Genomic DNA, 15,714 nt, shown 5'->3' with positions numbered 1-15,714 from the left:
TTGCTCTGGCTCCCAAATTGCCCATCCCGAGGCACCGGGATCACCCCCGACCCCCCTCCACGCTCACGTGGAATTTAAGCACCTCTGTATATGTAGCCAAGCACCCAGAGCGCAGGACTTTTCAGAGGAGTGAAACCCCTCAATAACTTTTACCGCTTGGTGTCTTGGGTGTTTTTATCCACCGTAATATGCCCCGGCATGAAATCATCTTTTCTTCCTTCTGAGCCAGCAGCTTCTTTCTCCTTAGCCTGGTTTGTCGAGGAAAGGAGGCTCCCGCCATCCCATCCCACGCGGCGCCTGAGCCCACGGGATTTTTCCCCATTCCATCCCAGTTGGGATGAGGCACCAACAACGGTGACACCCCAGCGAGTCGCACCGACGCTGGCAGGTGCGTTAAGCCCAGCCTTTACAAGACACTGGAGAACCTCCGCAGCCCCCTGAGGCAGACTGGTCGGCTCAAAACGTGACCCAACGCTGCCTGAAACCAGGTTTGGGGTGGCTCAAACATCAGGGGGGCGTGGGTGGGCTGGGCTCGGGGCCACCCCAGGCACCCACAGCCTCCCCGCCACCATGCCACCCCCTCCCAGTGGTACCCGTCTCCATGGTGACCATCTCCACGCAACCACCGAGCATCTCAGCGGCTCCACGCCGGCGAGGAGGAACCGCCGCGGTGCAGGGGTCCGAGGGCATCGAAGGAGACCTACAAACGTGGCGTAAAGCAAAGCACGGGCAACGCACCCAGCGAGCGGCACCAGCAAAATGTCATCCCGTCCCCCTCCAGCAACCGGAGACCCCGGCACGGCTCAGGAAACGGGAAACACTTCCCGGCGCTGGGATGGAGGCAGCCAGCGCTGGGATGGAGGCAGCCCGTTAGCATCCCTCCCTCCTGCCCTACACCCCCTCGCGCGCTCGCACAAGTGTGACTCTCACAGCAATTAACACACATGCCAATTAACTCCAAGCAGGTGCTGGTTAACTCTGTGCTGAGTAATTCATAGCCGGCTCCCAGGAAATTGCTTTAAATTGGAGAGACGGGCGAGGGAGCGGAGTTAGCGTTTTGCAAATGGGGGAAGAAAGAAAAAGCAAAGAGGAATCTCAGCTGGGAGATGTTTTTACAAAACAAGGAATTTGGGGGTGCTGAATCCACAGCTCCGAGAGCTGGGGAGGCAGGAAAGCTGCCATCTCTTCCAAGTTGTTATTTCTGGATTTTATTTATTTTATTTTTTTTTTACCGACTACACGTATTTCCCATCTATTTCACCTCTTTCTAAATGGTTTCACCTTGGCACCACCCAAGCAGCTTTGCACCGCTCCAGAATTCGTCACTTTTCCATTTCTACTCCATAGCCCCATATTTCTGGGCACTTAACAAGTCTCACATCCACTTTCTACGACCATCCGCTATTTTTAATGTACTTGGATAAAGGAAATAAGGGCTGTTCTCCCCATCTCCATCCCCCAAACCACAGCCAGAACCACGAGGGGGGGAGGGTCTTTGGCCACAGGGAAACCGGCAAAAGCGGCTTCAGGGGATAAAGGCTGGGGGGAAAAATGGGAAGGAAAAGGGGAAAGAAGAACAGTCGCCTGGGAAGATGCTGAAGGAGCAACGTGGCGCGTCTGACAGGGGAGAGGGATGGGGGGATGTCTGGGAACGGCACAGAAAGTCCCAAATCGGAGGGAGAAATGTGGGGGGCAGCTACGGAGGAGCACAGCCCGAACCAAGCCAGCTGCCCGCTCTGCCCAGGCACCCACCGCTCCCTCGGCAGGACAGTCCTTCACCCAGGAGCTGCAGGAATTCTCCCAATGGATTTATCCTTGGCTGAGAGTAACGGCACCGAACCCAGCCCGGTGGGACAAGCATTTTTGGGGGGGGGGGCGGGTTCAGGGTTATCCACAAACAGAAACAGCGGCACTAACACACTACACGGGCACCTTCCCCCCTCCTGGAGCATCTCCGGGTGAGGAGCAGCATCGTGGGCAGCGCCCCAGCACAAAACCAGTGGGCACAAGGGTCCGTCCCATCTCTCTGCCCACGGCAGGAGCAAGCCTGTGGCAGGGAAATGCTGCCGGTGCTGCAAAGCAGCCAGCGAGCTTAGCCCGCCGTGGGAAGTGGTTGACACTTGCCATACCACTGGTGCACCGAGCCCTTTGCCACTCCGTGCCGGTTTAGAGCCGCGGCGGGCACGGGGAGAGCGTGATGCTGCGGAGGTGGCAGCGATGCTGCGGAGGTGGTGGTGAGAGCATCCCCACACCCTGCTGCCACGCTCCCCGCTGCAAACTTGCAGCTTTTAGCGAGAAAAGAGGTCGAGGCAAGCTGCAACGGTGGCTGCGCTGGCACCGGGAGCGGCCGGGGAACACCCGTGCCAAGCTCCGACCCTCCACCGGCTGCAAAAAAAAATAAATTAAAAGCAATTGCAAAAGAAGCAGCAAAGAGCAGCCAAGGGTTCCAAGCCCGGGCTGGAGGCTCCCGGCTCCTGCACCGGCACAAACCCACAGAGCTGCTTCCCTGTCCGTGGCCGGGGCTGGATTTCCACCCCGAAGGATATGGATTTAGCTCGAGTCACCTCTTGAACCCGACTGTTTAACTGCAGTTCTTGCCTTCCTGTTTCCTCTCTCGCTGACGGCCTTTTGTGACTTAATTGTTGGGTTTTGAACATATCCTCTGTGCTGACACCAAGGACTTTTAGTTTCCTTCTTGGTGGTTTCTGGATCTGCAGGACCGGCTTCCTTCTCCTCTGCGGAGCTGGCGGGGGGGGGGGGGGGGGAAGCCCCCTTTGCTCAAATCCAGCACTAACGCTGCTCTTCCCACCCTGCAAAGCCACCGGTGCTGAGGGACCCGGCCCGTGGTGGCAGCACCAGCCCCCCGGAGGGATGCAGCAATGGGAAGATGCACAAGCGCAGGGATGCTCAGCATCAGCACCGGCGCCTGTGCTTCCCCGCGCTCGCTCGCCAGCTTAGCATTGTTTAGCACCTCTTTATCTCCAAACCGAGATCAAAACCACACAAACATGCTAAAAGTCTCCTCCAAAGCTTCTATTCTGGTTTCAGGATGATGCTATCTGGGTTCCTGTGTCGAGTCTCCAGATGCAGGCAGGGGGAGGGGAGAGGAAGGCCACCAAAACACGGCTCCGGAGCAAACCTCCCGCTCGGAAACGCAGCTGCAAGGGTTCTGCTCCACCAGCCCCTCAGCGGGGCCCAATCCTGCTCGCTCAGCAGCTGCCAAGCTGCAATCCCCCCCCCCCCCGCCTCGCACACCTGACGCCCGCGGGAGAGCCCTGGTTTCCCCAGCATCGGCAGCAAAACCACCAGCTCAGCTCCTCCTGCCCGCGCAGGATCCGTCCCGCCGGCTGCAGGTACAAACCTCGGGAGGCTCAGGAGAGGAGAAGCGAAGCTGGATTCAATCAGGCCCCCGAGGAATTCGAAAAGACACATCTATTCCTGACCCAGATTCAGGCGCTCTCTGGAGAAAAGCAGATGCCAACCGCGCAGCCAGCTCTGCTGAGCTGTAACAAAACCATGCGCCGTGCCAAGACCGGCAGAGTCTGGGGGGAAAAAAAAAAAAAAAAAAAGGCAAAAAAAAAAAAAAAAAAAGCACAACCCTTAAATGATGCTGGAGAAGCGACACTCGCCTGTGCAAGGGCGGAGGGGGTGTGTGAAAGAAAGGATTTGGAGGTAATTATTAAAGCAGGGTTGATTTTCTCTGCCCCTGCAGCTTGTTTGGACTCAAGAGCCACCGAACAAGGGTGATGGCATGAGGCAGCCCAGCAGCACCCAAACCAGGCGCTCTGGTCCCCTGCCCCCCAGATCCCACCGTTTCATCCCACAGCATCCCTGGCTAGCCCTGGCATGGCACTCGACATCTCGGTCCCCTGCCCCCCAGACCCCACCATTTCATCCCACAGCATCCCTGGCTAGCCCCGGCATCACACCCGGCACCTCGGTTCCCTGCCCTCCAAATCCCAACGTTTCATCCCACGGCATCCCCGGCTAGCCCCGGCGTGGGGTGAAACGGTGGCATTTGGGGGGCAGGGGACCGAGGTGCCGGGTGCGATGGCATCCCTGGCTAGCCCCAGCATCACACCCAGTGCCTCGGTCCCCTGCCCCCCAGACGCCACCGTTTCATCCCACGGCATCCCTGGCCAGCCTCGGCATCGCACCTGGCACCTTGGTCCCCTGCCCCCCAAATCCCACCGTTTCACCCCACACCGGCGCTAGCCAGGGATGCCATCACACCCGGCACCCCGCATCCCAGGCTGGCGACGGGTGCTGCAGGGGCTGGGGGACGGCGGGGACCGCTGGTGACCTTTCCAGTGCTGCCAGCGTGGCCGGAGCCAGCAGACGCTGGAGGGGACGTGGGGCAGCTGGCAGGAGAAGGGAGGCTGGGCACGAGCCCGGGCAAGGTCACCAGCAAGCCCGCGGCCCCGCTGGCCAAAGGCCAAGCAGGGAACCGTTGTCACCCCGTGCCGAGGCGAGGACACAGCCTCCGGGAGGACAAGCCCGTGGGATCGGGGACCCGCAGCCCCTCCAACGCCACGTGGTGTCCCCAGGCTGGCACCCATCCTGATCGGTCCACCATCCTCATCCAACCTTCATCTTCATCCATCTCCCATCCCCATCCATCCCCCATCTCCCAGGGGGAGGTGCCACAGGGAGGGACCGGCGAGGACGAGCTCGTCACAGCGCTGCACCGGAGGGGTCCGACCCCCCCATGCTAAAGCGACCTTCAAAGCACCCTGGGACCAGCGACACGCAAACACCGACGCAGCCACCAGAAAAGCCCCCCGTGACCTTGAGCAGTGACCTTGGCAGTGGCATCCTCGCAGCAGGGGTCACCCGGCACGCCCAGCCTGGCTGTGGTCTCCCCCGGGTGGCTCAGCAGTGGCTCTGGGTGTGCACAGCCAGGCTGGGGACCCCGCAAGCCCCCACACCCCGCTATGGGCACAGCGTCTCCTCTCCCAGCTGGGACCACCTGCTTCAGGGCAGCCCTGAGCCACCTCCATCGCCATCCGTCCCCCACCCTCATCCATTCCCAACCTTATCGGTCCACCATCCTCATCCAACCTTCACCTTCATCCATCTCCCATCCCCATCCATCCCCCATCCTCATCCACCCTCCATCCTCATCCTCATCCGTCCCCATCTGTCCCCATCTCCATCCGTCTTCCATCCCCATCCATCCCCCATCCCCACCTGTCCCTATCCTCACCCATCCACATCCCACCCCATCCCTATCCCCCCCCCCGCCCCCGTCCTCCCCCATCCCCCATCCTCATCCATCCCCCATCCCCACCATCCTCCACCCCCATCCATCCCCATCCCTCCTGCCCCACCCCCGCCCCCATCCCCCGGGAGGAGCAGCCAGGCCACGAAAACCCCTTCCCCTTCCCTCCTGTCCTCCATCCATCACCTGCTCCAGAGCCAGAGGCTGGGGGTAATTTTCCCCTCTGCACTAAGTAGGGTTTTCTAAATGAAGGCAAGTGAGAGCCCATTATCCGGCTCCGTCGCCCACCCCCCCGGCTCCCTGCAGGGCATGAAATAACCACCTGCCAGCTCCCCGTAGCCCCGCGCCGTGGCAATGATATCGCCGCTTCCCTTGTCACTATTGTCAGAGCAAAATTTAGATACCTGGTAATGAGGAGGTTTAATATGACAGATGAGAGGTTGACTCATTAAAAAAAAAAAAAAAAAAAAAGGCGAGAAGGAAAGACGAGCTGAATTCGGGGTCGGATCCTGCGCTCATAAATCAGGAGGCTGTCAGAGTCGGGGTGGGTGGGGAGCAGATGCAGCTCGCGACCCCAAATCAGACCCACAGCAGGGGCTTGTGCCGGTGCTGAGGCCATAGGAAGCAAAAACCAGGGATGGAGCAGGAGAACGTGGCTACAGATGTGGTGGCCACCCAGTCCTGCTCCCCACCGAGCCACCTCTCCCGGGGGATCGAGCCTCGGCACCCAGCGATGTTTCCTTTTGGGATATTTTTTTTTTTTTCTCTCAACTGGGAAACAGCCCAGCAAGATGCAAACCTGGGGTGGGGGCAGCCAAGGCTCCCAGCATCACCAGCCCCCAGCATCTCTCCCCAGCATCACCAGCACCCGTCCCCCCGTGCAGCCCAAGGTCCCCACCATCGGGGGGATGCTGAGGACTCCCAAGTCCCAAAACCCAACGTGCCGAAGGGGAACAGGGTCCCACCAGTTGGGACATGGGAACTGGGGGGGGGGGGCTCAGCAGTGGGAGGAGGGCGAAACCCTCCCTGCAGGGAATTTAGGGGCTCTCCATGCAGGGGGGGTGGGATTTCCCCCAGTAGCAGAGGGGACAACGCTCCCCCCACGGTGGGTTTTACCCAGGGGAAACTCCATGAGACCCGACTGCTGCTCTGGGCCACCCACGAGAGCGATGGAAACCCACGGCAGCCCCACGGGACACGGCAGAGAGCCGGATTATCCCGGGGGAAACGCTCCCCTTCCCTCCTGTGTTCAACGGGATGGGGATGGGACCCTCCGCAGCCAGCCCAGGCATCGCTGTCACCCTCCCTTCACCCGACGGCAGCACGGCACAGATCTCCATCCCCACCCCAGCGACGTGGCCGGGGACCCTGCACCCCACCCCCACCCGGGAAGGGAGACCCCAGGGCAGCTCCGCTGACCCACTGAGGGGCTGCGGAGAGGCCGGAGACTCCCAGTGCCATCCCAGAGCTCAGCCCTCCATCCCGGCAGCGCTGTTCCCAAAGGCTCAGCCCTTCCCCAGAGGCCACTGAGATCTTCCAAATGGCCCTTCCAAAACCACTTTTTAATTTATTTTATTTTTCCCACCCCCAAGCACCGGTGAGGAAGAGCAGCAACACCAAAAATCATGGGGCTGCTGATACTATTTGCACCTACGGACCGCTCACTGCATCCGTGCCCAACGCAGCCATCGCATCTATCGGGGCCGAAGAGGTGAAGGCAACGTAGAAGCAGATGTTGCTCCTGCATTGCCCCATCCCACACGATCCGTCAGGGTTTTTACACCCTAAGCGACCAGGCAGGGAGCACCGGGCTCCCCGGCACACATCTGGGGGGTGGACGAGCTGGCGAAGCCAGGAGCTTCCCATGGGTGGGAAGGGGATGGTGGTCACCAGCTCCACTTGACCATGAGAAAAGGGACAAGAAGCAAATGAGTTGAATTTGCCACCGAGACGGCAACGCGGAGTAGCGGGAGGAGGATGCCGGAGCAGAGCTCAGCGGTGAGTCCCTTGGGGAGATGGATGGGAAAGACCCCCCAGGAGCAGGTTCCTGCCTCCATCCCAAAGCTCAGACTCAACCACCGCCGCTCCCACCAGCCCCCGGCACTTCCAACCTGGAAAGAAACCCAGAAAACCCGGCGTCCTGGCCACCTCTTTTTCTCCGAGGTGGACCTACCCATCCATCCATACGCATCCCCACCATTCCCACCCCAAAAGCCACCTTGGTCCGTAGCCACGGGCTCACGCTGGCCGCACGCTGCCTTCCAACACCGCAATTTGTCGCAATAAAGCAAACAAAGGTCTGCAAATAACATTAATTAGCTGGAATTATAACAGCACCACAATTTGCAATCAGAGCTCAAGGTCCTGGGCGCAAGGAACAAAGCAGAAAGAATTGTCACCAAGTGTCAGCAGAGGAGCAGGGGCCACCGAAGCCCACCGAGAGGGATGGGCTGGGGTTTAGCTGCCACCGAACCCGAACCGGCCCGGCTCTAAGTGAATGGGGGGAACCGGGATGAGATGCCCCCCCAAAAAAAAAAAAACCAAACAACGGGTTGAGCTTCTTTTTTCCCTTGAAAACACAGCGGCTCCAACCCAGCACCCGAAAAACGTCGCATCAGCTGCCACATCAGCCGCTGGCACCAGTGCTCCTGGGACCTGATCTGGAGCCCAGGCATGGCACCACCGGAGCATCCCGGGGACCACGGGGCACCTTGACCTGCTGCAGTCAAAGCTGGGGGGGGAGGGGGGGAGAACAAACCGACTCAAGGTCCCTTGTCCACAGCGTGACTCATAGCTGGTGGGACTGGGGGATGCCCGCCGTGCCGCCAAGGCTTTGCCGTGTGCCGGGATGAGATCCAGCCCCGCTCCGCCGGCAGCACTAGGGAAAAGGCTGGCGAGGGGCCCGATCCTCACCCCCAATTCCCAAGCCGTGAGCCGGCAAGGCTGAGGATGCGGCCCCGGCGCGTCAGGCGGCCGGATTGCAGCGGGACAGCTGGCTCTCAGCTGTTGCTGCTCACTCACAAGACGCACATTCTAGACACAGGCGCACAAATCCTGTCCTGCCTGCTCCCCAGCACCGGGCGGGCCACCAAAACGAAGCCAAGCTGGGCAAGCGGCGCGGTCCGTGGCTGGCAGCTCCGGCCAGACCCGCTGGGTGATGGTCCCCACCAGCAGGGAGAGGGGGGACTCATCCAGCCCCCATCCTGGCACGCATCCTCCAGGAACAGTGGGGGGAATCATCCCGTTTTCAAAGGGTAAAAAGTTTTTAACCCACCCAAAGCTTGTGTCTCAGCAGGATTTAGGCACGGGGGGAGTCCCCTGCTGGGGTGCCCGACATGCCAAACCCTTTTCCGTGGTTGCACCAAAACCCACGTGCTGGAGAGGCAATGGTTTTAGATCTCTGTGGGTTCTGGGGGTGCAGATGCTGCCCACATGCCCCCCTTGGGCACCCCAGCAAACCGTGGGTGCGATGCTCAGGAGAGCAATGGGGATGCCCAGCCAAGCACAGCAATTGCCAAAATTTGGCACTTTCTAGAGGTGCCGGGTCTGGCACCCCCTGAGCACCCACGCACGGCCAGCACGCAGCTGCAGGCAAGGGCTTGGGTGCTGGTCCCAGCCGGGGTTTCCAGAGGGATGGCGGGGAAGCCACTGGGATGCTCCTGTAGCACAGAGGAGACACACCCCGAGGGCAGGTGAGACCTCAGGAGCCGTCCTGAGTGCAGGAGTGTGATGGATAAATCCCAGTCACGATTCCTCTCGGAAAAGGCAAAATACTGGGAGGGAAAAAAATCCAAATCAGGCATTATTTTTTTTCTGCAGCCTTACAAAGGGGGCGAGAGAGAAAGCGTGGTTTTCAGAAGGCATAAGGTTGCCGGGAGAAATGAAAATATTAGTCAGAATTCCTGGCTGAAGGGCAGGGATATAAAAATAAATAAATAGCTGCCCAAATCAATTGTTTGCCCAAAAGAAGCAGAGGAGGAGGAGGAGGAAGGGGCTTCGCATCGCTGCCCACGGCAGTATCGTGCGCAGCCATTCGGTTTCAAAGGCAAAACACTGTGGGGACCCTGCAGTGGGACCCGGGACCCCAAACCTTGTCCCCAAACGTGGCCAGCCCCCCTGTGATGGGGTCCCCCAAGTCAGGCAGAGGGGAGAACCCACCTCAGCCACCCCCAGCGATGGGTAAAGGGTTGGGAAGGAATGGCAAAGTTTATATCCTTCAGCCCCAGCTGTGGTCGCATCCACGGGCGCCGGAGCTGGGGCAGCGCACGCGGGCGGTGTCCTGGGAGGGAAACACTTAAAAGGATTTCTGAAGGATGCTCTCCCCCTTCCTACAGGATTTGCACCTGGATTTTTACAGAAGTGGGTATTACTATGATCAGCATTAGTAACTCTGACCCCAGGCAGGAACTGGGAAGTCCCAGCCCCAAAGCAGTTGCAAAAACCCTGGGGGGGTGCGGGGGGGAAAATCAAGATGGAAAAAACTTTTTCTGGGATGAGCCAAAGCCAGCACCGGTCCCAGCCCCACCGCATCCATCCCTCATGTGGGACCAGCCAGTCAAACTAATTTTTGGGATGGGATAATGAAGGGAGAAGGGAGGAGAAGCGCGATGCTCCAGCCGTCGCCCGATGCTGGAGCTGGGAGCATGTGGTACCCGGCTTCAGCATCCCGCCATGCCGGGCAGCCAGCTCGGGCCGAAAGGAGCCAGCAGCGAGCAGGAAGGTGTTAAAAAACCCTTGGGACCAACCTCAGAGGAACCAAAATAAATAACCTCCCAGACACCGGAGTCAACACCGTGGGCTGCTCCCCGCTCGCCTTCCTGTTTGCTTTCGCAGATCCGGGCTGGGACGGCCACCTCCAACCGCCGGCTCCATCCCGGCGGAGCAGAGCCCCAGCACCAAGGCGGCTGTGGCACCCGTGCCAGTCCCCACCATCATCCCCACCATCATCCCCACCATCCTCCCCACGCAGGGAACCAAGGCTGCGAGCTTCCCAATGCGCCGGATTTGATCCGCCGGGACAAGCACCCAGCCTGCATCCCAGCCCGCTGCGTTTTCCTTGCTCCTCTCCATTTATTTTTATTTGAAGAGGAGGAAATCCCAGCTCACCCACTCCCCCTCGGCAAGCCACGTCCTCCCGCCGTGCCTCAGTTTCCCTCTCCATGCATGATCCTCCCAGCACGGCGACTCCCCCCTCCACCCAGACCCCCCCCACCCCCCCTCCCTGCCCACGTAGCCCTGGATAAAAAGCAACGGGGTCCTGATTTACGGGCACTTTTGTGCTTAACCTCGAAAGGAGAAGCGAGGGGGGGGGGGAGTAATTAGAGGCACACTCACATCAAAGATCGGTGTCAGGAGCAAAAAGGGGGTCTGGGGCAAACAACCCCCCCGGCAGAGCAGCAGTGAGCGCGGAGGCTGACAATAGATCGGGGCTCTAAATTCGGCGCTGGGCTCCGGCGCTGGGCTCCAGCACCAGGCTCTGTAAGGCGATCGGGGTGGGGGTGTGCTGGGCTGTTTATTTGGCTCCAAACTCCGCGCCGCCGCTGCAGCGTCACCCGTGTTTAAAAAAGGAAGGAATGAAAAGAAGGAGGGGAGGGGGGGAAATAATAATTTTTTTTTACAAAAAAAACCCCCAACCAAACCCAACGCAACCGGGAGAAGGGCGCACGCTTACGCTCAACGCTAACAACAAAATGAAAAAAAAATTAAGAGAAAAGGAGCCCCCCTGGGGGGGTGGGTGGGGGTAAAAGGAAACCCAGTTGGGCTGGCAAGGTTTAAAGCGACGCCTGTTGTAAAAAAAGAAGTTGCTAATTTTAACTCTCCAGTGGAAAGAGTGAGAGGTACTTACAGGAGACAGGGTGGCTGCGTCCTTCTCCACGTCTGCTGCGCGCCGGCGGCCGGGAGGAAGCGTACGGGATGGAGCCGCTGTCCCCAACGCCCCCACCACCCCCAATGCCCCCACCACCCCCAATGTCCCCCGCAGCCCTCACCACTGCCCAGGCCACCGGTCCCCCCCAAAAGGCTCTTTGGGGACACCGGGGCGCACCGCAGCGGCTAAAGGGCAGAGGCAGATGTGAAGGCAGGAGGAGGTGGTTCAGCGTGCCCGGGGCGGGGGGGGGGGGGGAAGGGAGCAGCCAGAGCCACCCGCTTGCCAACAGCTGCCGAGAGCAGCCCCTGGGCTTGGCCTTGCTCCCTCCACCACCCCAAACCTGGGGATGCGGCGGGATGGGGACAGACCCCACCGGCACGGTGGGACCCCCCAGGAGGACGAGGTGGGCTGCTGGGTCAAGACGGTTAGCTGACCTTTCTGCGCGGACATTGCTGACCGAATTGGCTTTTCCCCAAGGGAAAAGGGCTTTGGAGACTCCCCCACCCCCACCCCGCCGGTGGCAAAATAGCGGATGAGCTCAGAAAACCAAAGCGCAGGGCAGAGCCGTGACCACGAAAGGCCACCCGGCTCCGCTGGGAGCTGAAAGGTGACCTCCAGCAGCCACCCCCAGCAGCCACCCATCGCTTCACCAAACCCCGCATCCCACCTCTCCCAAAGGGATGAGAAGCGGGATTTTTGGCGAGCCCACCGGCTGGTTTTTACCAGCTCTTCCCAGAGACAGGGAGGATCCCGCTGGATGCAAACAGCTGGGCACCCCGCGAGGCAGGATGCTTGTGCCTGGAGCGCGGTGGGATGCTCCTGCCTCGAGCGCGGTGGGAGCTGCCAGCTCAGGTCTCCACCAGCCTTAAACCTCCAAGAAAACCTGCTGCGAGACCGTAGACGCCGGAGGAACCGACCCAGCGACTCGCCGGCTTTTCCCAAGCAGCTGGAAATCAGCCTCGGGCTGCAAAATCTCATGGAGAGAAATGCCAGGCTGGCACAGACCCTGCAGCTTGTGCGTGCGGTCACGGCCACGTGATTTACCGAGCGAGACGCTACAACCGTCTTCAGGACATGAAAGAGTCGATTCAATTAAGGTCACGGGCCCTAGAAGAGTTTTCTGCAGCAGATGCGGTCAGGCAGGGAGAGGTTTTCCCGGTGCGCCTCCACCGGGGCTGGCCTCGGGAAGACAAAATGCCTATTGACGGCGGGCAGCGGCGCTGCACGTCGCAGGGCGCAAGGACGCGGGATGAAATCACCCGGCGCTGGTCATCGCACACGTCCCAGGGCAGGGTCGATATCGCTCCTCTAATTGCGACGAGCGAAAGGGACCGAGTTTCAGAGCAGTCCCCGGAGATGCTTTGCAAAATCCTCCTCCCGAAGCGCCGTGATGCACCGCTCCGCGGAGCGAGCGATGGTGCAGCTGCAGAAATCGCTAAACTGCTCCTTCCCGGCTCAAAACTTGGGGCCGGCAGCGGCAGTGGCACGGGGTATGGTGGGAGGATGCTGCCAGACCCCCCAAAATGAGAATTTTAGCGAATCTAAAAAATAAGGAGCCACTGTAACTGGTCAATATGGAGTCAGTGAGGCTGAGCATCCTGCATCCCACATCCCGCATCCCGCATCCAGCAGCAATGCGAAGGGCAAGGCGTTTACAGAGAGGTCCTGCCGCTGCCCGCCAGCATTGGGGCCAGGATGTGCGCAGCACACCGGTGCCGGGACGCTCAGGACCCATGGAGGGTCCTGCCCTCCGCTCCCACCCGGAGCACCAGCACACCCTGAAGCAACCAGCCCCCCCATTCCTGCGCTTCATTATTCACCAGCCTAAAAATCACATCCCTCGACTGGTGGTTGTACCCAAAGCCAGCAGATGCCGTTCCTGCACCAGCACCGTGCTGCACCGCACCGCAGCAGGATGGAGCCGGGATGGCTCCGCTCTCCTCCGGCGCACCACAGCCCATCGCCAGCCCAAACCCAGCATCACCGAGATCCAGTGCAGCCCCTCCAGCTGCTTCCACCCTGACGCACGCCTGCGGAGCCGCTCTCGGGGTCTTAGCAGCGTAACCGACAGCAGGATGAAGCCCTTGATCCTGACCTTGCGGAGGGAATGGCGAGCGCGGTCCCCATCTCCCAGCACCGAGCCTCCAAATAAATCATCTGCCCCTTCACCGGCACTAAAAAACCATCTCACCCGAGCAAAACTGCTCGCTAAGCAGCAACGAGAGCCCCCTCCTTTCAGGAGCTGGGGTCAGATTATTTTTAAAATCTTTCCTTTTATTGATTTCAATAGCAGGTAGAGGAGATCCATTACACAAAACCAGAGAGCCCTCAGCAAAGGGGTCCGCGGCGGCGGCTCTACCACAACCGTACTGCAGACGAGGGAGATGCAAACAGTTACGGGAACAGCAATAAACAGGCAAAGAAGGTCGAGAAGGGAGAAAACCCCGACACGGGGCCCTCTCCCAGCAGCACCTGATTTCTGGGGGATGCCAGGGATGAAATCACAGCGGCTTTGGCCACAGCCCTTGGCCACCCAGGGAGAAAGCAGGGCAGGGAAACCCTCCTTTGCACCGAAACCTCCGTTTTGCAAAACAACCCCCCTCCCCCCAGAGCCCCAAACCAGTGCCGTGCCAGGCGGCGACGCAAAGGGGAAGGTGGGTGCTGGAGAACCTTGGAGGCACCCACTGTTGGGTGCGGGGCTGCGGGACCTCGAGCAGGTGCTACCTCCCTGCCCCTGCCAGCCCTGGGGACTCTGCCACCGGGGTCCTGCTCCTCGGGACCCCCTTGCGCCCGCAGCGAGAGAGGGGTGCGCAGCCGGGCAGGATGCTCCCTGCAGCACCCGGAGCAGTGGAGCAGAACCGTAGGGTCAGATCCGGCACCAGTCAGGGAGTCTGAGTCCCCTGGGCTGCACCCAGCTTAGGTGACCCTCAGGGGGGACCCCCTCCTCACCCCCAGCCCGGCGCAGGGAAGATGCACGGCCGCCGGCAAGCTGACTCAGGGGGGCCGGCAGCGAGAGCCCCACGGTTGGGATCCCCCCCCCTGCCCTGCCCCCCACCCCGTACCTGCTATGCAGACTCCTGCATCTTCTGCCAGAGGATGAGCTGCGGCCACCGCTCCTCAATCAAACTGCAAAGGAAAAGCCGGCAGCCATCAGTCGGAGGGGACAGAGACAAGGACAGGGCTCCCACACACCCTAGCCGGCCAGAGGGGACAATGAGGGGCTCCCGGCCTCCCCCCCACCCCCATCAGCCCTGGTGGAGGGGGCAGGATGCTGGATGGGACCCTCCTGCGCTGCCCTGAGCCTGAGCAGTGGTGCAAGGGCCACGGAGCCGGGTGGGACCATGGTGGGCTCCTGCAAGGAACCAGGAGCCCCGGCACTATGGGATGTGGCGAGCATCACGGTGCCCGCGGGTGGGGACGGGATACGGGAACCTGCGTGACTGCAAAAGAGATTTTCCTCGAAAAGCAGCAAGAGAGGCGGGTATCGAGAAAGTGGGGAGGGGGGATAAAAAAGAGCTCGGGAATGAAACAAAACAAACCAAAAATTATCCTTAACGAGGGAGGAGAGCCCAGCAGCAAGTTGTTCGAGGTTTCAAGCAAATTCCACCATCCCTGTGAAGATCCTCACGGGGCAAAGCACCGAACCACGGGGCAAAGCACAGTGGTTTCAACCTCGTGCCGGTCGTTCATCTACCGGTGGGACGGTGCCCCCCACCCCCCAAGCCCAACCCCGCGCACCCGATGTCAGAGGAAGGGCACATTCTCCCGCCGGACAAAAGGGAAACTGAGGCACGGAGGCCAACACCCGGCTACTCCGAAGGCACCGCCAGCTCCCGCAGCCGAGCTGCAGCCTCACCCCCGGCGCCTGCAACAGAGCGAGGAATTGTGCTCGGCTTTCCGGCGTCCTCATCCTCCGCTTCAACCACAAAACCAGCCTTCCTCCGCCCCGGCTGCCTCCCCTCCCACGGCCAGCTCATTTCCTGACATTACAAAATTCAGCCTGAACAAAGGCAGAGCGAGGAGCGCGTGGCTCCAGCTGCCCCTCGCCCCCCCTCCAAGTCATCCCCCCCCTCCGGACACTCTAAAAAAGCTGGGGTACCAGTGGCTTTCCAGCCTCCCCCGAGCATCAAATGAGGGCTGGGGTCCTGCGGAGGGACCGGCCGCGGGGTTTTGCGGTGTTGGGATGGACGGACGGCGACGGCTCTGGCACCTCCACCATGAGAGAGCAGCGGGGACAAGGGTGGGGGCTCCAGCTGCTGCCCCACTTGCACCTATCAATGCCCAGACCGACCTGTTGCCCCCCACCCCAAGACCACCTTCTTGCTGCCTTTAACAAAACCAAGAGCATCCTACAGAATAACCGACCACTCCTACAGGATGGCCAACCACGTGGGGACAAAGACACCCCCCCACCCAAGACCACCTTCTAATTGCCTTTAATAAAAACCAAGAGCATCCTGCAGAAAGACCGACCACGTGGGGACAAAGACCCCCACCCAAGACCACCTTCTAATTGCCTTTAATAAAAACCAAAAGCATCCTACAGGATGAACGACCACGTGGGGACAAAGACACCCCCCACCCCAAGACCACCTTCTAATTGCCTTTAACAAAACCAAGAGCATCC

General features: G+C 60.4%; 1 protein-coding gene across 1 annotated transcript in view; it reads right to left on the bottom strand.

Moving 5' to 3' along the window:
* The window catches only part of MEF2D (myocyte enhancer factor 2D), a 50,040-nt gene extending 35,059 nt beyond the window's left edge, over positions 1-14,981 (bottom strand). The window contains 2 exon segments of the mRNA XM_055697072.1: positions 14,150-14,213; positions 14,826-14,981. The gene's annotated coding sequence lies outside the window, so the exon portion shown is untranslated.
* Between the last annotated feature and the right edge of the window lie 733 nt (positions 14,982-15,714).

This window comes from Falco cherrug, chromosome 19 (assembly GCF_023634085.1).
Source record: "Falco cherrug isolate bFalChe1 chromosome 19, bFalChe1.pri, whole genome shotgun sequence".
NCBI lineage: Eukaryota > Metazoa > Chordata > Aves > Falconiformes > Falconidae > Falco > Falco cherrug.
This window is presented reverse-complemented; position numbering and strand designations above follow the sequence as displayed.